General features: G+C 47.5%; 1 long non-coding RNA gene across 1 annotated transcript in view; it reads left to right on the top strand.

Annotated features, from left to right (window-relative positions):
* The window catches only part of LOC146789172 (uncharacterized), a 94,705-nt gene that overhangs the window by 29,730 nt on the left and 43,196 nt on the right, over positions 1–21,779 (top strand). The window contains exons 2-4 of the long non-coding RNA XR_014969760.1: positions 12,729–12,983; positions 13,477–13,578; positions 14,463–14,553. This is a non-coding gene — a long non-coding RNA (uncharacterized LOC146789172). The remainder of the gene's footprint in view (positions 1–12,728; positions 12,984–13,476; positions 13,579–14,462; positions 14,554–21,779) is intronic.

Genomic DNA, 21,779 nt, shown 5'->3' with positions numbered 1-21,779 from the left:
GCTCAGAAGTAAGTCCACCAGCAAGGACTAGATGGCTCCCGGGTTACCGGAGTGTAGTAGATCACTTTCGCCACTTGACTAAACCACTCTGAGTATAGGATACCCGACACTTGTGCCAGCGGCTTTCTGTGTCAAATGGATCCTTGATTCCTCTTCCTCGGCACTGTTGGATGTTTGCTGTGCCTTGACAGTAGTAAAATTTTGAGCCCCGCTGCCTCCTCGACCGCCATGATGCGCATTCACCCATTGGGGAGCTATAACTGGATTCAGATTTCCCTCCTCTAAAGAGATGCAGGTGTTAGCACTGCGGGTCAGATGCAATGAAGAGTATAGTGGCACAGCCGGCGAGGCTGGGCCAGCAGCAATCGGCCCCATTCCGCTCTGAACAACAGCCACTGCATGTGGAACTGTTACCACCTACAGAACAGCACTAGAATCACCATTGTACGCAGGTATTACTACGAAGATAGTAGAATCCATCCAGTAACACTAGGAGGTGGTTGCGAGAGGTGATGGGGGACATTATGGGGGCGGCCTCAACCTGCGCTCCTCATCACGGAATCTGCTTACCATCTTCCCTCCCATCATCTGTTTTAGCAATCGAAGGACTTTCCTGTAGTTCTGGTCTTGCAGATTCATGGGACGGCAGTCAGGAAAAGCTGGGAAAAGCGAAGGTGTCTGTTGGATACGTGAAATGTGAGGGAGTGATTTGGGTATGCGGGTCTGGCATTGTGAAGGGCATTGTATGCGTGGGTGAAGAATTATTCTTCTGTCGAATGGGATCCAGTGGAGGTCACAGCGGTGTTGAGTGATGTGACTGTGATGGGGGATGTTGAGAATTAGTCTTGCTGTGGCATTCTGGACATTCTGGAGTCTTTGGAGGAGTTTCTGGGTGACGCTGGCGTTGAGTGTGTTGCCATAGTCAATTCTACTGCAGATGACGTCATGAACAACTGTCTTCCTGGATTTGGTGCGGATCCATCTGAAGGTCTTTTAAAGCAGGCAGAGTGTGTTGAAGCATTCTGAGGAGACCGTGTTTATCTGGTGGTCCATTGTGAGAGCTGAGTCCAGTACGGTGCCAAGGTTTCATGCGTAGTTTGTGGTGGTAGGCGGACTTCCTAGAGCAGAGGGCACCAGGAGTTATTCCAAGCGGAGGGGGGACTCCCAGGATGATGACTTCTGTCCTGTCCAATTTGAGCTTCAGGCAGCTGTCCTTCATCCAGGCAGCGACGGCTTTCATTTTTCCATGGAATTTGTTTCTGGCAACAGTAGGTTCTTTGGTGAGGGAGAGGATCAGCTGGGTGTCGTTAGTGTTGGAGAAGATGTTGAGCATGTGGTTCCTGACAATGGCTACGAGTGGGCCATGTAGAGGCTGAGGAGGGTGGGGCTGAGGGAGGAGCCCTGGAATACTTCACAGCTAATCTCTGTTGGTTTCGAGAGGTACGGTGGAAGTCTAACCCATGTTCTGTCAGTGAGGAAGGAGGGGATCAAGTTGAGGGCCTTGTCTCGGATTCCAGCATCATGGAGTCTTGTGGCTAGGGTGTAGTGGGATACGGTGCTGAAGACCGCCAAGAGGTCCAGTAGGACGAGGGCCATGATTTTACCCTGGTTGACGAGGGAGCAGATGTCGAGGAGGGCGGTCCCCATGCTATGATTGCTTCAGAATCCTGACTGAGAGATGTCCAAGATGTGGTTGCTTTTAATAAAGTTGGCTAGCTGGGCGTTGATGGCTTTTAGGAAGACTTTGGCTGGGAAGGGGATCAGGGAAGATGGGCCTCAAGTTCTTGAGGTCCGTCGGGTCTGCGGAGGGTTTCTTCAGGAAGGGGTTAATATCAGCATGCTTCCAGATGTTGGGGAAGGTGGCTTTCTCAAGGGGGTAGTTGCTGGTCTGGCATAGCTCAGGTGTAATGGTGGAGGCAGCTCTGTGGAAGATGCGGTACGGGAAGGGGTCTGAAGGTGCTCTGGGTTGGCTGCTTTTCATGGTGTTTATGGTATCATCCGTAGTGAGTGGGAACCAACTGTGCAGGGTTGTCCAGGTGCAATTAGGCAATGTTAAGGGAGGGCCTTCAGCTCTAGCTGTACGTCAGAGACTGAAAGCAGTTCTAGTTCAAGATCGTGAACAGGAATAACCAAAAATTATTGCAGAAGTTTATACCTCTTAGGGTGGAGAAATCTTGGGTACTCGACCCGTTAAGATACATTTAAAACCTAAAAATGACACTGAGGGTTCTCTTAATAGAGAAGTCTGCAATGGAAAGGAAAGAAGAAACAGAAAGACAAAGAAAAGAGATGGACTGAATTACCCGCTTGTCAGGAATCTAGCTGGGGTGGTTATAACTTAAGCGACCCGATAACGTTAACAATACCTGAACAGTATCATTTCTGATAGGCTCTCTTCATGTTCTTTTCAAGACACTCACAGTAAAAGAACAGACAGGAGGAGCCACTCCGAGTACTGAAGAAAAGAGGAGTATAGTAGGAAAAGCAAAGAAGAACGCAAGACTAGCTTCAGCTTAAAGAGAGAAGAGAAAGGATTGGACTCTAACACCACAATAAAGAGGAATGAAGTGCCAAGAAACATGCTGATATAGCTGCGAGTCCTCCTGCAAATCAGAATTAGGGCAAGAGAGCTTCTAGACAGTGCAGCAGAAGTAAGGCCAGTGCATCAGACACTTCAAAAGTTTCTGGATGTCATTAACACTGATGCCTTTATACAGATGGAGACTCCAGAAAAACAAATCCTCCTCATAGCGTTTACGATGTCAGTTATAAGAGTCATACTCAGTAACTATGGTTATTCCTACTAGACTTCAAAATTAAAAAGAGTCACCCTTTCTTGTCAAAAGGGCTGGGTGGGTTATACCACAATCAGAAACTTTCCCCTTTGTGCAACCTTTCACCTATATGAATCCCAATATTATCTTCTCACAACTTTGTGACAAAACATTTTTTGTAAACCCCCAAAGCAGAAAGATATACTTTTATTTCTTTATTTGCTTTATTCTTTTTGTTTGTATTACTGGTCCTTTGTAATCCAGTGATTATCTTGTGCGGCTCTCATCCATCATGAAATTCAAATTTCTTTCTGAAAGAAAAAAGCAAACAAAGAAATTAAAGGATGCATTACTGCAATAAAGGGTCACAAATAAAAGTTTTGTGCCCTCTATTGAGGAGGTGGGATATATACACATTAGAAGTTATTGTGAGACACTGGAGTGGATTATATCAATAACATCTGCTGATTTTAAATAGAAAAACAGGTCCTGGCTGGCAGATCCAGCATACCACCAAGTTGTCCATAGTGGGGAGATTTGATGATTGGAAAATAGGAATTTGTGTTTGATCTGTTTAAAAATATTGTTGTCCTGAAGAAGGTGAGGTGAACTAATTCAAGTATCACCGAAATGTCGTGTCAATAGAACTTTAATAAAAGTGTAACTTTAAAAAAAGTGTTTTGAGCTATTCTTTATTATTTGTACTGTTGAAATGAAAGACAGGTATTTAAAAACAATTGACATGTAGTGGCAATGATGTTTAGTAATACACATACAATAGAGTATGATGAACTTTAAGAAATGTGTGTTTTAATCTCTGTATGTTTATAATTTTCATATACTAGATGATGTACAAAAAGAATACATTATTGAATTTTCTTAAAGAGGAAATAATGCTTTTAATAAAAACATGGAGACAAAGCTGTAAAAGTTTTTTATTGTAGAACAAGTTTTCACTGTATATTTATATTCAGTGCATCCTAACTGAGCCTAGGGCAGATAATATCAAGGTTCATATAGGAGTACTGTCCACAAAGGGGGACTTTTTGGATTGTGGCTATGCCTATGAAACCTCAATGAAGGGCAGGCGGCAACTATTACTACAAATTTCACTTGCATTCCTTAGCTGAAACACATTTTGCTTCCATCTAAAAGATCCTGATCACTTCACAAGTAGCTATTTTATAGGAGCGCCATTTGGCACAAGGAAAATATATCATTATTGTTTCTCCTGGACCAGCACTAGAAGCAGCAAATGAGGCAAACATTCCTAATGCTTGTGCCATACTTCCGAGATGGGTTCAGAGGGTTTCTTCTTTAAGTGCATTGGATGTGATGTTTCGCTTCGACGAAGACAACCAACACACTGATAATCACCAACCACCCCCGACGCCTGGAAACCAGCGATTGACAACTGGACAGCCCTCACCACCGAAGACACACTGAAGACAATGAAGTCAATCCACTCCGGGGCCCCCACGACATGAATAACTATATTGAATTCTTTATTTTACCTCCATACTGTACCATGCTCTAACTCTATCTGCCTTCCCCGCCTTCGCTCCTCCCTTCTAGTTCTGGGTTTCCCTCCCCTCGTGGGCTGGTCCTAGCCCCCAGCGTGTACCGCGATCCTACATCTTCCCCTTTCTTAACAATTTGAAATACTTCAAGTGTGTCCATGCATGTCACAGTATACAATAATAGCAAACCCCATAGTTACAGTTCTTCGATCAGGCGAACGGGTCTTCGATGAGTTCGCTGTGGCCGGAGGGATACTTCTTGAGCCGCCCATTCCCCTTCGACCAGAGACATGGCAGGTTGATGATCGCTTGCTACCTCAGGTGTATCTCCTTGAACCGCACTACAGGGTGCTGTTAGCATATCTCTGACATGAGGCGTGCACTTCTGAAAATGCGTCACATTCCTCGTGATTCTCATAGTCCCCTTTTGCTTCGTCACCAATAGAGGACATGTATGATATCGACAGTCTGCTTTTCTTTGTTGTTCTTGTCGCACCAATACCAAGTCTCCTTCCTGGATAGATGGCTGTGCAGCTTTTCTTCGTCTGTCTGTGTATTCCTTCATCGTCTCCTTTTGTAGTTTGTCTCTTGCTGATATTTCTTCGTGGTCAGAGTCTTGAGACACGCCACAGGCTACGTCTTCCCAGACCGGTATTCTTGTGCGCACGGTGCGACCCAGCATTAGTGTTGCTGGACACCTGCCTGTGGTAGGATGCAGTGTAGTTCGATATGCTCGTAATACCTCATTCAATGCCAGTTGCACGTCACCTGTGGACAGTTCTGCTTGTTGAATGGTCTTCTTTAGGGTGGCCATAAATCTTTCCACCATTCCATTGGCCTGTGGCCACAAAGGAGTAATTTTCCTGTGTCTGAAGTTTAGATGGTTGGCAAAATCAGCAAATTCTTGCCCATTGAATGGTGGGCCCTTATCCGTTTTGACTACCTTTGGTATGCCCCATGCTGCCAAGACCTCATCCATTACAGGTATGATGGAGGCAGCTTTAGTTGATGCTGTGAGATGTGCGATTGGGAAACATGAGTACTCGTCCATTATGACCAAGATGTACTTGCCAGATTGTAACAGGCCAAAGAAGTCCATTGCGACATGATGTCACACACCATCCGGCAGTTTAGACATTTGGAGAGGCGCAGGAGGCTCCTCTCGATTCACCAACTGACACTGTGGGCAGTCCTTCAGTGTAAGTTCGACTATCTGATCAAGCGTCGGGAACCAGACTCGCTCCCGCAGCGCCCTCTTTGTGGCAACGATACCTCTGTGCCCTTCATGCGCTAGGTTGATGACTCCTTGGCGCAGTTGTTTCGGAATGATGATTCGTTTGTCCCTTAGTATAAGACCATCTGAGGTGATAGATAGTTCATCTTTCACATGCCTGAAAGAGGAAAGCTCAGGACTGTCAATATGTTCACTCTGTCCGAATTCCTCCAAATGTCTCCAGCTATTCGTCTGAATGTGATGTTTTATATTTTGGAGTGTGGCATCTTCATTGGTAGCGTCAAGGATGGCCTCCAACGGGACGGCTGGTGGTCTGGCTTGAGCCACCACAAAATGGATATATTCTTCAGCTACAGAGGGAGTGGATGTGGACGTTGCCTTGGGATGTCTGGATATATAGTCAGCCGGATTGGCAGCTTTTCCTGGTTTGTGGATGATGGTGTAGGTATATTCTTGAAGGCGGATACCCCAGTGCTCTATTCTGGGTGGCATCTTGGCTCGAGGATTTCCATAGATGGTTACCAGGGCCTGGGGATCCTTGATAAGTGTGAAATGCTTTCCGTAGATAAAGATGTGAAAGTGTTCGCAGGCCCAGACCACCGGCAAGCTTTCTTTTTCCGGCTGAGAGTATGCTCTCTCTGTGTCCGTGAGACTCCTACTGGCAAATGCTACAATATGTCGCTGATCATTCTCTCTGTCATATTGAGCTAGTATAGCTCCAAGTCCTACAAGACTCGCATCTACAGAGATTTCCGTTTTTCTTCAATGGGTTAAAGTATGCCACGTTGTTGGCCGATTGAACCGCAGCTTTGATTGAATTAAGTGCTTGATCACATCTCGTGCTCCATTGAAACAGGTGTCCTTGTTTGGTCAGCTGTCTCAGAGGGTAACTGATGGTGGCATAATCCTTGATGTATCGGGCACAGTAGCTTGCCATGCCCAAAAACGAACGCACATCACCTGCGTCTCGCGGCCTGGGGGTCTCATTCAAGGCAGCAATCTTTTCTGGATCAGGTTTCATTCCTCCGCCGGAGAAGATGTGGCTGAAGAATTTTAGTGTGGATTTGTGAAATTCACATTTGTCTTTGTTTAACATGAGATTGGCATCAAGCAGAGCATGACAGACTCGGTCTAGTGCTGTGTCGTGTTCCTGCAGTGTCGCGCCATAGACAAGGATGTCATCACTATAGTTCAGCGTGTTGGGAATGTGATGAATTACCTTCCTGATAGCCTCCTGAAAAATCTCAGCGGCAGATGAAACTCCAAAACTGAGTCTCATATACCTAAATAGGCCTGGGTGAGTCGAGAAGGTGGTGATATATCTCGATTTCTCGTGAAGCTCCAGTTGATGATAACCGTTGTTAAGGTCAAGTTTAGAGGATATCTGCGCACCATTGAGGGACGCAATCATGTCATTGATGTGAGGCCCTGGGTGTCGTTCTCTTACTATGGCGGTGTTGGGTGCTCTCATATCTGCGCAGGGATGCACTTTGCCAGGTGAGCCTTTTTTGGGCACTACGACCACTGGCGAAACCCAGGGAGTGGGTCCTGACGTCCTTTCGATGACGTCAGCCTGGATAAGGTCCTGCAGTTCCTCCTCTACAGACTGTTGAAGGTGAAACTGGATTTTCCTGTGATGTTGTGCTAGGGGAGTCGCACGTTCATTTATGTGCAGTCGAACCTGACAGTGTGCCATCTTTCCAAGTCCGGTGAATAGCTTAGGAAACTTGTGAACTATGTCAGGTTGATCGTCAACTTTGTATAAAATTTCAACTAAGCGAAGTCGTTCCGCCGTTGGCAGGCTGAGAAGACAATCCACTTCACGACCATCAATGACATGGATGCGGGCTGGAATAGTCCTGTCTTTGTATGTGAGATTAGTCGGGAATTGTCCCAAATACGTGAGAGGTTCCTTTGACATCCAGGTGTACACGCGGACGGCAGCTTTATGCAACTGTGGTGGCGGATTCATTTTCTTGTATTCTGCAACTGAGATATAGTTGAGAGATGCTCCACTGTCCAGAACAAACTTGGCCAAGTGAGTGTCCATTTTAAGGTGTAATTGCGGGTATTTTTTTAATCGGTCCGGATCCGCGACCATGCAGACATACTCATCGCTGTCTTGCGTTATTGGTGACAGCGACCTTGACTCGCGAGACTGCGATTGACGGGATTGATAGGTCTCATGAGAATGACGGCTGGATTGTGAAAAGCCCGTGGACGAATCTCTGCAGTCCCACACCGCTTTGGCATGATGACGAGTGTTGGACGGTCTGGAATGTCTGTAATTGTCTGCTTGAGTGTATTTGCGTGGTGCTCCGCACACATTCTCAAAATAGTTGTCCCGGCCACACTTCCTGCACCTTTGGCCTAACGCAGGGCAGGTCTCCGTGTGAGGGAAGTCATATCCACAACGATAACACTTAAGCTGGCGATCCTGTCTTTTATCAGCACCACTGGTACTGCGACGACGGCAATTTGAATAGTGAGACTGCACTTTGGATCGGGATGGACGTTGCTTTGCAGGGGAGTACCTTTTAGTGTTGCGAGATTGGAGCCTAAATGCCTGTTCACGTTTTTTGCCTCTTCCAGCTTCCATTCTCTTGGCATGTTCTGCTGCCTGATCGTGTACTCGCGTCATTTCTTCTATTTCATCCAGAGAGTAGCTTTTCTTTAATAGTCGTCTGCGTAACGACTCAGACTGGCATCCTTCTATGATTCGCAGGCGAAGGGCATCTTTCGTCATGAAGGAGTCAAATTCACAGTAACGAGCCAAACGTCGCAGTCGCATAATGAACGTGCTCATGGGCTCATCTTTTTCTTGAGATGCCAGGTTAAATGTGTACCTTTCATAATCAATGTTTCGTTTGTGCAGAAATTTTCTGTTTGGGCGTCATGCACATTGACGTATGATGAAGCAGCATCGGCCGGAAGTTCTTTTATGATCTGACCAACGTCTTTCCCAATTAGATTGTGTAGTGCAATCAGCTGTTGCTCTTCCTCCGTCACATGTGACCCTTTCATGAAGTCTTCAAACGACGACCCATGCCTCCCCCAGATATGAGGACTAGAGGGTCCGGCGGCCGTAAGAAGGGGACTCCAAGCACGCCAAGTCTTTGGCCACCCATGTGCGCGGTGGATGTGGACGACACCGGTCCAGAGCTAGTACTCGCAGAGGCATGACCATGCCTTGATGTGGGTGTTCCAGACATGATATGCGACTGTGTAGAGGACAGATGATCACCTCCTTGGTAGTGACTAGTCTTGCACCAGAGCCCTCGTAGCGCTTGTCACTCAATTTAATGCAGTGTATGTGGCAAGTGTCCGCACTTGTATGTTCCGTAGACTCACCAGCAGGGAGCCTAGTGGAGATGTAATCCACGTATAATGCTGATGTGGCTTTGTACTTGTCGTTTAAAACATCACTAGTCTTTCAGGGGCGCATTTGCCAAGGCTTGTTGCTCTTTGCAGCTATTTGCCTGACTCCAAAATGGCCGCCGAGCACTCCTTGCGAGAGGATTGGAGGAGTTGCCTGACTCAAAGATGGCCGCCGTGAGATCTCGCTCCTCGCCAGATTTGCAAGCCCAACACACACGAGGGCAGCAGCTGCAGCAGGGTATACACAGGCACCGGTACCTGAACGCAGCTGGATTCGACCACTGGTCGTCTCACAGTATTCAGCACTCCTCCCACGACGGCAGCAGCAACACGAGCGCAGGGCACAGACCATGCGACTGGGGTGGGCTCCCGGGTCGCGGCCAGCAGATCCACTGTCGGAGGGCACGCATGCGACCGGGGTGGGCTCCCGGATCGCGAGGACAACGTCAGCACTACAGGATCCCATATGGCTGGGGCGGACTCCCCAGGGTGCAGCAGAGCTCCGAAGTAGCGGAGATCGACGTGGGGGTCACAACGCAACCGGGGTGAGCTCCTGGTCTGCGAAACAGCACGGCTTCCACAGCAGCGAAGCACATCAGGCTGGAGGTAAGGGAGGCAGGGTCCACGGCCACTCCTCATCGCCAGTTGTAGTGTCGTACGTCAGCAATCACGACACGGACACATGAATAACTATATTGGGTTCTTTATTTTACCTCCGTACTGTACCCTGCTCTAACTCTATCTGCCTTCCCCGCCTTCGCTCCTCCCTCCTAGTTCCGGGTATCCCTCCCCTCATGGGCTGGTCCTAGCCCCCAGCGTGTATCACTATCCTACACCATGCCCCACCACATCTTCAACATCATCGCACCCAAGCTCCGCCACACCATCAACCACTCCCTGGCCACCGCCTTGTTCCCCGACTACTGGAAACACGCCAAGGTCAACCCCCTCCTGAAGAAACCCTCGGCGGACCCCATCGACCACAAATACTACAGACCCATCTCCCTGCTCCCGTTCCCAAATGGATGAAAAAAAGCTGCCTACAACTAAACACCAACAAAACAGAAGTACTCATCGTGGACCCAAACCCCGATGCCTGGAGTGACACCTGGTGGCCCCCCACCCTCGGAAACCCGTCAACCCCCACGGACCATGCACGCAACCTGGGATTCATCCTGGACTCCAAGCTCAAAATGGACCGCAAAATCAACTCCATCTCGTCTTCCCGCCTCCACACCCTCTGCCTCCTCCGTAAGACTTTCAAATGGATCCCTCTCGAACACCGACAGACTGTCACTCACGCGCTGGTCACCAGCAGACTTGACTACGGCAACGCACTCTACGGCGGAATAAACAAAAACCTCACCCACAAGCTACAGAACATCCAGAACGCTGCCGCAAGACTAGTCCTCAAACTACGAAAACACTGCCACATCTCCCAGCACCTGCGCACACTCCACTGGCTCCCCGTTAAGGCAAGAATCACTTTCAAGATACTCACTCACCCACACAAGGCTCTCCAAGGCACCGGACCAGCATACCTGAACAGCCGACTCAAATTCCACGCACCCCAAAGGACCCTACGATCAGCCCAGCTCTCCTACGCCGTGGTCTCCTGCACCAGAAAGACAAGATCGGGAGGCCGCTCCTTCTCCTTCCTCGTGGCCAAAGCTTGGAACGCTCTTCCGCTCCACCTCAGCCAGACAACATCGCTCCCCATCTTCGCAAGAAACCTCCAAACCTGGCTCTTTGACAGACCCCCTCCTTAATGGAATGGTACCTGCACCCCCCACCCTAGCGCCTTGAGACCCTTACAGGTGAGTAGTCGTGCTTCAACAAACCCCTGATTGATTGATTGATTGATTATGATACTGCTCTTTGTACACAAGCTTTTCTCCAGTATGAACAGGATTCTGCTCCAACTGTAGCCATTTTATTTTTACCCATTGAGTCTTACTGGAGCATATTCTATATAGATGGCACTGCCCAACTAGTAGTTGGAACAAAATATAAGTATCCACAGTCTGCGCAGCATTACAAGGGGTACTGGATAGTGAATTCATTCCACAGTACACCCACATTAAATTCTTAGGTGACAGTTCTGCACAACATGCAGAATTGCATTCCCTGTTATGTGCATTTAAAATGGCTGAATTGTTAGTGCCCACACTTATTGTGCCTAACTCATCCTTTTGTACGCAAGGTTACATTGTCGAATTTGCAGCACTGGTGATTGAATGGATTCAAGGATTCAAAGGGAAACCTACAAAGTCTAAGAAGCTTTGGGGAAAGATAGCTGTCTTACAAGGTAAGCTTCTAATGGTACATGTGAGGCACACTTTGGTCTGTCAGCATAATGGCATTCATGCCAGTGGGAACTGTACAGCCTATCTATCAGGAAAGGTTGCAATTCAGACTATTAAAGAAGCAGTCCTAATAACTCAATCTCAAACGAAGATCACACAGATATGTTTACAGCCATAAAGGCAGCCAAACACAGAAGGAAACCTCTTGCAGTTTTCCTCCCAAATACTCCTACACTCTTAATTCAGATAACATCCCTGAAGTCACAGAATCAGGTGCAGGAGACATAATAATTCCTAATAGTTTGTCTAGATTAGGTTTAATCAATGAATCCCAAGAGGGATGCCTCGGCGCAGTTTGTGGAGACACGATACGCAGAACTCTTCAAAGTTTTCAAAGAACTCTGCCATGCTACATGGAGTTTCATGATCAGGCAGTTTCCTGGCACACCTGTTTGCATTGCGTTTTCACGTCAACTGTAACACAGAGCGCATCCTCGTGTTTGAAATCGTGAGTGGGCGGCAGTTTGCATGGGGTGGCCATCTTATTTTCTCTGTCCTGTTCATGGTGCTGAACCTCTTTTTGAATCCCCTGTTAATCTTTTCAATCCTCTGCCTTCATCATTAATCTACCCCTAATTTGTATTTATTATATTAGTGTGTGTTTTTATGTCTTTGTATTTTGCATTAATTTCAATTTTTCATGTGTTTTTGTGACTTTGTATTCTTTTTTTTTTCCTTCTTTCCTTTCTTCCTTGCTTCTTTCCTGCCTTAATTTCGTCCTTCCTCTCTCTTTCTCCCCCCCCACACTCCGCCTTGTTAGAACAGAAGAGTGGCAGTGCCAGGCCTTGACCAGACGCCTACCCTTTGGATGGTGGCGCCACCCAGGTGTGCATCCTAGGGCTATCTTCATTGCGGTGAAGGTGGCAGCACTGATTTTTTTTGTGTAACACCACCTCCCCTCCATGTGAGCAGCAGGCGGCAGGCTTGGTAGTGGGTACCCCCTGTGGGAGCGTCATCTGTGTTGGTTTGTCGGTGCACCAGGCAGGTTTGGTGCACTGTCCAGCAGCTGACACACCGCTGGACAGATATCCTTGACCGGCAGCAAGACCTGCACGACCTGCTTGGTGTTGAAATTCTGGGATTCAGTGAGTATTAGATATTTGTTATATTTGTGCTCTACAATGCTAAAAACAAAATCTAAATAGCATGCTGCTCACACTCAGAGGTAAGTTACATTTAGTTTACGTTAGAATATTATTATGTGATCCAGTTTCAGCTTGGCAGGTGCTCAACGCTACATAATTGTACTCATCAGTGCTTGCTTTGGCTGAATTATTAATAATCCATTGCGAACTCTTCTGTCCTCCTGTCACCATAGTGAATCAGTGATATCAATGAGTAAGTTTTCCCTGTGACTTTTTTTATGTACTGTCATGACATGCCGGCATGGACCGAGGGTGAGGGAGACAGTGAGGATGTATTCCCCCCTTACATTTCTCCTCTCCTCTATTTCCAGCCTCCCTGGGATGTTGCCGTATGTCAGGAGGAGGACGTCTTTAAGGAACAGCACTTCCTGGAATAACAGCTGGCCCATGTGACGATGTCACATGGGCCAATCATTGGCCCCGGTGGGCCAACGAGGAGCCTTTTCACTGGCTTCCTGGATCCGTACGAGGAGTTCCCGAGTACAGGGGAGTACTCCAACGCCCAATCCCTGATTTAGGTTACTCTGAACCCTTAACCCAAACAAGTCTCTCTCTTTATTCCAAGGGTGAGTCCAAACAGGAAGAATCAAACCCCCTGGACAAGAAAGCAATCACCTGTGGAAGAGACAGACTGTAAAGCAATTAAAAAAAGGAATAAACTTTCTGTCCAACCATGATAGTTCCACTCTTGTCATTATTCAAAGTGCCACACGTACCTTGTACAGTCCCAAGCTATTTTACAGTTATTTGTAGTACGCATCTATGAATTGCAAAAAAAGGGAGACCTAGTTGGTTCATCAAGGGTATTGAGAAATTAGAAAAGAATCAAAGATCATTCGTTGCAATGTATATTATTTCCCAATGTAGGATTTATTAAGGCATTTTGGAATAGGCATTTTAGGATGGGTATGGCCAGCTCAACGACAGTTGAAAGACTCAAATCAAGTACAAAAGGGGATCTGTTTGAGATAAGTACAATGTGACTGTGTTTGCGTGTCATCATAATTTTGTGGCGATTAAGTTTACCACTTTAGTTATCTTCTTAATTTCTCATATCAGCACCCAAAGGCAAGAAGAGGGGCAGTGCAGAGGATGGTCTGGAAAGGGCTGGGGATGCGGTGCTGACCACCAGCCCCACCGCTGATGGATCCGCTCAGCCTAGTAAGTCCTATTATTTATTATTATTATTATTTTCCTAATGATGGGTTTTATGTCTTTCTTTTATGTGTTGACAAGGATGAGATATGAACATGTGCGCGAAGCACAATGGATTAGCTCTTTTTCCTCTACCTATTTACTCCTTTTACATTTTGCCTTGTAATTTTTTTCATACTGTCTCCTTTTTATTCCAACTCCCCTGTCCAATTTTTGTTTAATTCCTTTCATACCTGCATTATCTTTTTTTTCTTTATTTCATGCTTTTTTTTGGTAGCTGACATTATCCAGTACGTACTAGCTCCAGTTCACTTATCTTCTGTATTGTTGGTAATCATTCCCTCTCTCCTATATATCTTGAAGAACAGATTTCTGGTACTCTACTGTCTACTGTGAAGATTGCAGGACTGAATCAGCTAGCATATAAAATATATATACACCATGTATGTTTGTTGAGAAGGCTTTCTTTTTGTTGTTCATGCAATAGTTAACGAGAGAGTTGCCATACCCAGCCAATGATGTGCTGTGTAATTCATTCATACAGAATACCAGCAGTTTCCATGACAGTTCAGCATGGCTGGAAAGTATGAGGTCCTATTGCATTTGCCAACCAACACCATACGTCGTTCATCGACCATTATTCCACCCTTTCATTGTGCTTCAGTGACTCAGAGTCATCATGATCATCATAGGTTATAGCTCTGCCCCTCTATTACAAAACATCTTTGGTTGGCTTAACTACCTGGCTTTGCCTAGCGTGAAATTGTTGCTAGAAGATACTACAGTGCCAACCAAACTGCAGTGATGTACTTTGATTGTATATTTTTATACCCCAAAAATTAAGGGGAGGCGTAGCTTGCATCTAAAAAAGTTATAATGTTTTTTATTAGCGACACCAGACCTCAGTGCCACCGGCTCAAGTGCCACTGCAAGAGGAGGAAATTCAGCTGGTGGGGAGAAGCGGTGGAGGGCCTAAAGGTGGTAAGTCACATTGCTTGCTTGTTGAAAATTACTATTATACTCACTAGCTACAAGGCCATCATCTTGACTTGTGATGGTGAACCCCCCCTTACCAGCTGCAGTGGTGTTTCAGTTATGGTGTCTTCTATTTGCAACTCAGCAAAAGCTCTAAAGAACGTTTACAATGATGGCTTGACTGAAATGGGAAAGAATGGAAGGTTAAAAGAAAGGATGGGTAAAATGGTATATGAGTGAAAGGTATGTGGATGGGTATTGGGTAAAGGAATGTATGGGTGAAAGGATGGTTGAAGGAAAGGGTGGATACTGAATGGATGGATAATCGATTCAACAATTTTGATGAGAGAAAGTAAACCTTAAATCAAGGTGGCTATGAGTGAATATAGAAGACTGAAAGGATGAATGAATAATTGGATTGCTTGGATAAATGAGCAAGGCAGCTCTTCTGGAGAGGGGCATGAAGCTCATCTACTTTGTTACTTTGTTTGATGGTTATTAAAGCTATGGTTCAAAGTTTGGGGTATTTTTTGACTGTTTGTTCTACTACCTTGACTCACTTTATCTGTTAAGTGAGGCAGATATGTATTCAACCCATCATCATTCATCACCCCACTTCCTGCCCCAGGGTTTTCGCCACCCATGACCAAAGTGCAGTATGGTTTAATTCACGACTGCAGTGTTGATTGTGTAAATGCTGCATAAACTGAAGCAGACACACTTTGCAAAGTTTTCAATGCATTGCAAACTGAACAGACAAGAGGACATATTTACAAGCCCCTATCACCACCAGAACATCACATTTTAGTGACTTTGTGATGGTGATAGCTTTGCCTTATTTACAAGGCACCGTTAAGCCACTTAACGTGGCATAACATTGCCTTGTAAATAAGGCACTTATTGTGAAATGGGTAAGCAATGTGTAGTGTGGTGGGCGTTCCACCTCAACACCCATTGATTTTGACGCTGCCCCCTATTTACAGGAGCGGTGTAAATAGGAGGCAGCACCAAAATTAAGAACAGGGAAAACCTGGTCTTAAACAGGCAAAACAAGGAGAAATGCTTTTTTTCTCCTCTTTTTTGCTGTTTCTGTCATTAAGCAGCACACATGGAAGTTACAAAACGGCATTCAAAGATTGTTTATGTGCTGGAAGGGACACCTCCCTGCACATAAACAATCTTCCCCTACAATGCAGGCACCCCTGCACTATGGTGCAAGGGTGCCTACATTGGTGCTGTGCTAGGCAGCTAAATGTAGTGCCAGCGTGGGGGGATACGCAGAGCTGCACCATATTCTAGAAATACGGTGTAGCCCTGCGTTTCTAGAGTAAAGACGCATGCTGTTAGCTTTCTTGTGAATATGCCCCACAGTGTGCCTCCAATTTCGCCCACTAAGTCACCTCTGAGTACTTCACTCCTTTGTCCTTTCCTAAGTTCTTTTGCCTCAAACTACCAAAAAATTGAAAATTACATTCTTTCCATGTGCCAACTTTTTCATGGTTTCCCATAACAGATTTATTTAGCGCTTGATCAGATCTTTCGACTTTCATCACATACTGTGAATGAAAAAATCAAAGCTTGAGAGTTGCATGACAAATCGAGTGGCATCCCTCTATTCTATATCAAAAGCTCTACCTTCCCGCCTAATCCCAGCAGTAGAGTAAATCAAGCTTCCTTTCCTTAATGCCTAATCCCAGCAGTAGAGTAAGTCAAGCTTCCTTTCCTTAATGCCCAGCAAATTAATTTGTTGGAAATAATTGGGGGTTGTGGGCGAGGCTAGTGAGTATAGTGGGACTAAGTGCATGATTGGCATATGGGATACACTGTGATGAGCATGACAAATACAATCTATATAACCCGTTCCTTTCCCTGCAGTGCATCATTTTCCCCAATGTCTACTAACAGCAGGCAGAATAATATCCACATTTTATACACAAAGTGTGCGATGCAGTATCTTATTTATTATTCATCTGCCTCTTTGGAGTCATGGTAGAAAGTGAAAGGCATTTGGAGAGGAGCAGGGCCATTGGAATTACAGATAGATAATTCTCAACTACAGCGTCCCCAGCTGCAGACCATAGCAAAGTACCTTTTGTGCTGGCTAGCATGCCTCCATTAATTTGACACAACACAACTTGTACTCCATAGTGCATAATACCTTACTCATTAATGAGAGGTAATTTATTTTTATTTTTCCACTCAAATTGTCTGTTTAGTTACTAGAAAAGCCTTTAAAAGAAAGAAAAATCACTGTTTTTTAATCTGGTGTTATTCTGCCTTAATACGTTTCTGCCAAACAGTCAGTGCTTTTTTATATGAGGCATGTGTGGGTGAAATAGAAAAATGGCCTGGTGACACTCCTAATCATAATCACCTCAAATTTCAAAGGGAATAGGGTACCAACAACGTAGTGCTACTGAGACACCCACTAATTATAAACAACTGTTTTGCTCACAGTATTATTTACAATTGGTCTTTTTTCTTTCAGTCTTTTTGATATAGCTACTCCTGCTGGTCCACCTGTAGCACCCAACAGGCAGGAGTTAGAGGCCCAGCTGCAGCAACAGAGGCTGGACACTATCCAGCTGGAATAGCGGCTGGGGGCCCAGGGGGATGAAGCAATAGCTGCCTCTCAGCCAGGCCCCAGTGTAGCCAATCAGCCACAGCCTTCAGCCTCCCAGCCATTCCATCGCTCCAGATTTCAGGGGTCCTGACAGGAACTGCTGCCTCCACCTCCCCCTCTTACAGGGCATTGTGTGGCCCATCCTGCAGCAGCTGGACCACAAGAACTTCGGACTGATCTCACTCCTCCCCTTCCTGTCAGGAATCGGAGGCGCGGTACACAAACGCGCCTACCTAGAGTATAGACTATACATCCCAGCAGCCTCCGGGGCCCGGAAGAGGAAGCCCATATAACGACGTCATACCCGGCCGGAGGTGTGCGTTATTCATTTACTTGGATTAGGTTCGGAGGAAGGAGTTGCGGAGCGAGGCGATCCCGGACGACGGAGCTCAGAGTCCCGACTTCCGTCGAGCGGTCACAACCGAGGGTGTGTTCATCGCGGCCGGCGGCTTCCCCGAAGATTACGGAGCAGGTAGGAAATGTCCCTGGCTCCCTGACTGTTAAACCCTGAGGGTTGCAAGGCGACCTGTCCCAACCGCTGAGGAGCGGTATTCGTGTTACACGCACCATAGGAGGTGCACTTGCTCAATTAAGGCCGAGGGTGTCCAAATCCTTTCTAACCCCCGCATCACCCACCCTGGACAGGGAGACTTTGCCGGCTGGCATTTATGGATGGGGGCTTATCAGAGGCAAGGATTCTAGCTCGGCAAGACGGCGAAAACTTCGGGTGTCTTGACACCAGACTGAAGGCTCCGGGGAGTGCGCAAGCGGCGTAAATCCCATTGGGAGGATCCCCGGGTGACGTTAACCAGGGAGAGTCCTCTAAACTTACTGTGTCAAATCCATGGGCGTGTTGATCCTCACGTTGTGAAGGAGCGCTTCTACCTACGAACGCCGGCGGCGGTTGTACACCGTGGAAGCCTCTTGGAAGTACTTGAACTCCGTTAGTATAGCGGGGAACTAGGATCCCTCAGTCTGAGGCAAGACTGAGGATAGGCCAGAGCGTTGCCTGGCCGGTGTGTTGTTTTGAACTAAGAAAGCCACAGGACTGGTCTGTGGGCTGAGAGACAAGATTTAGTGGTCCTGAGAGAGGCATCTCAGGGGTCATGGGGAAGGACTCCCATACACCTGGTAAATACTGGCGCTAGTGAGACCGTAATGAGAGTAGAGATAAGTGTTGTGCTCATATGAATATTGTCTTGTTTTGTCTTTCAGGTTCGATTCCCTGCTGTTCCTTTCCCCCCTTCCTTTTGTCCCTCACCTGATCGCCTCTGGGCTCTGTAACCTATCGGTTGGAGTCCGGGGATATCGGGAGGTGGAACCCTGTTGCGTCGCCCGGATCCTGAGGAGCCCTGTATTCGTAACAGAATAACGCACCCACGATACGCGCTCCTCCCGGTCCGGGGTGGGCAACATGGCTACCTTGGATGAAGTAGTACAGGCTTTAGCCTTAGTCCAACAGGAACTAGTGGCATCGCGTACAGAAACCGCCGCCTTGCGGGACAGGGTAGATAGGCTAACACGTAACCCCTTTGATGCGTCCGCAGCGGGCGGCCCACAGATTCAGGTGACGGTGCCACCCCCCATTCTCTTAGCCAGCCCTGAAAGATACGCAGGAGATCCCCAGAAAATACAAATCTTCCTGACGCAGGTCATGATGCATTTCTCGTGTAAGCCATCGTCCTTTCCCACCAATCACTCGAGGGTAGCTTTTGCCATTTCTTATTTAGTGGGGGACGCGGCGTCTTGGGCGGTTCCGTTGGTCAGAAATAATGATCCTGTTCTGTCCGATTGGGATGCGTTCAGGACAGCGTTCGAAGCCGTGTTCGATAGACGAACCACCACGTTTAGCACTGACAAGGAGTTGTTATCCTTGAGACAGGGAAAGAGCGATCTGGTGACCTACCTCACCTCCTTTAACAGATTGGTGGCGGAGACGGCATGGCCCGAAGAGAAGAGGATGTCCCTGTTTTATCAGGGTTTGAGCGATGATCTCAAAGACATAGTGGCGCAGATAGACCCCCAGCCTACCACCTGCGCCGCCATGATGAACCTGGTCTTGCGCCTAGACGGGCGCCTGGCCGAGAGAGGTGGTGATAGATATCGAGGAGGAGGCTCCGCAAACAGATACACCCGGAGGGAACAGGCTCCTTTGGCCACGGACCACGAACCTATGGAGGTTGGGGCAGTGAGGGCCCCCTTGTCCAAAGTTGAAAGGGAAAGTCGCCGCACGTTGGGCCTTTGCATGTATTGTGGGAAACGCGGGCATTTTGTGCGCGACTGTCCGGCAAAGCCCAAGGCCACCACTATTCCCTATAGGGGAAAAAAGGCGGCGGTGTCGGCATTGGGTAAAGACACAAGCAGCCAGGAGAGAGGCCAGGTGGGAACGGTGGGGGACACGGAATGGAGAATACCGTCGTTGACCACGACCCGTTCCACTGACACCGAAGCACATATCGTTTTGCAGGCAAGACTAGAGGTAGGTCAACAAGTACATCAGGTCCTAGCGATGCTGGACTCTGGGGCCACGGGCAACTTCATAGACCAGGGGTTAGTTCGAACCTTAGCCATAGGGGTCGTACCACGGGGGTCGCCAGAGGAAGTACTGGCGGTAGATGGGAAACCTTTGAAGTCTGGCCGCATTACCCTCCACACAGAAAGCCTTAAGATGTCCCTTAAGGACGGGGCCAACCAACATACGGAAGAAATAGAACTGAACATTATAGAGGCCCCTCAATACGAGGTCATTCTAGGGATGCCGTGGTTTTGTAGCCACAATCCGACGGTGGACTGGAAGGAACGGACGGTCCGGTTTCTGTCACCCGGGTGTGCAGAGCATTGTCTGAGGGAACATCAAGCGATAGCCTTAGCATTGGCGTGTCCCTTTTATGTAGCTACAGCCGCCGAAAAAGAAGTGGAACTACCGGCCGAGTATTCTAAGTATGCTGACGTTTTTAATAAAACGCAGGCGGAACATCTACCCCCACATAGACCGTATGACTGTCGGATTGACCTGGTGGAGGGAGCAGTCATCCCCACATGTAGGGTGTATGCTTTGTCAGAGCCGGAAACACACCATTTGAGAGAGTATTTAGATCACTACCTGACTCTGGGGTTCATCCGACCGTCCCGATCCCCGGCTGCATCCCCACTATTTTTCATACCAAGGCCAACGGAGAGTTGAGGGCGTGTTGCGACTACCGGAGTCTCAATAAGAACACTATCAGGAATAGGTATCCGTTGCCACTCATTAGCGTCCTGTTGGATCAAGTGCGGGAGGCAGTGATATACACTAGGTTAGATCTACGAGGGGCCTATCACTTGGTAAGGGTCAGACAGGGGGACGAGTGGAAGACTGCGTTCAAGACCCGTTTTGGGCTCTATGAATACCTGGTAATGCCGTTCGGGCTCTGCAATGCCCCGGCGGCATTCCAGTTTTTCTTGAACGAAGTCATGAGGGAGTACATGGATATCTTTGTAGTCGTCTACATTGACGACATTTTAATCTATTCAAACACCGTGGATGAACACACTAGACACGTAGGGTTAATTCTCGAGAAACTAAGAGCCAATAAACTGTATTGTAAGCTCAGCAAGTGCGAGTTTGGGGTGAACACGGTGGAGTTCCTGGGAGTGATCTTGAGTCCCACTGGGTTGAACATGTCAGAAAGGAAAGTGAAGGCCATTCGCGAATGGCCCCTTCCAGGAAATGTGCGGGACGTTCAGAGCTTTCTGGGATTCGCGAACTATTATCGCCGTTTCATACAGGAGTTCTCCCAGATTGCAGTGCCGATGACTCGTCTGCTACGGAAAGGAGTGCCGTTTGTGTGGACTGAGGAAGCCACCATAGCGTTTGAGCACCTTAAGACAGCGTTCACCTCGGCTCCCATACTCCGGCATCCGCGGATGGATGTTCCATTCATCGTGGAAGCCGATGCATCGGAGGAGGCCGTCGGGGCCGTTCTGTCCCAACGAGACAAGAGCACAGGAAGGCTGCACCCGATCGCCTTTCTCTCAAAAAAGCTGGATAAGGCAGAACTCAACTATACAGTCGCCGAGAAAGAACTACTTTCGATCAAAAAGGCCTTTCAAGAATGGCGTCAATACTTGTGGGGGGCGCAACATACGGTGACGGTATATTCGGATCACCGAAATCTTCAATTCATGAAGACGGCGAGACATTTGACTCCAAGGCAAATGCGATGGACTCTCTTTTTTGAGGAATATGACTTTATAATCACCTTCAGGCCTGGCTCAGAAAACCGGAAGGCCGATGCACTGTCCCGTCAGTCCATGGAAGAAGACCGACCATCCCCAGCGCCGGTGGCTATCATTAACCCGTCCAAGGTAATCTGTGTGCTAAGGGCAGACCGGTTCCTGGAAGAAGTGCGGATCAGCCGTTCCGTGGAGGAATGGAAGAAGTGGGCTCAGGAGAAGGCAGTGAGAGGGCTAAAGAGGGGACTCCCTTTTTATCTAAATCGGCTGTTTCTACCGACAAGAGCATTGCAGCGACAGGCGTTTCAATGGTGTCACGCAGCGCCCGTGGCCGGTCATCCGGGGATCCGGAGAACCTTGGAAGCCATGACAAGACATTTTTGGTGGGAAACCA

This window comes from Triturus cristatus, chromosome 10 (assembly GCF_964204655.1).
Source record: "Triturus cristatus chromosome 10, aTriCri1.1, whole genome shotgun sequence".
In the NCBI taxonomy this organism is placed as follows: Eukaryota; Metazoa; Chordata; class Amphibia; order Caudata; family Salamandridae; genus Triturus; species Triturus cristatus.
This window is presented reverse-complemented; position numbering and strand designations above follow the sequence as displayed.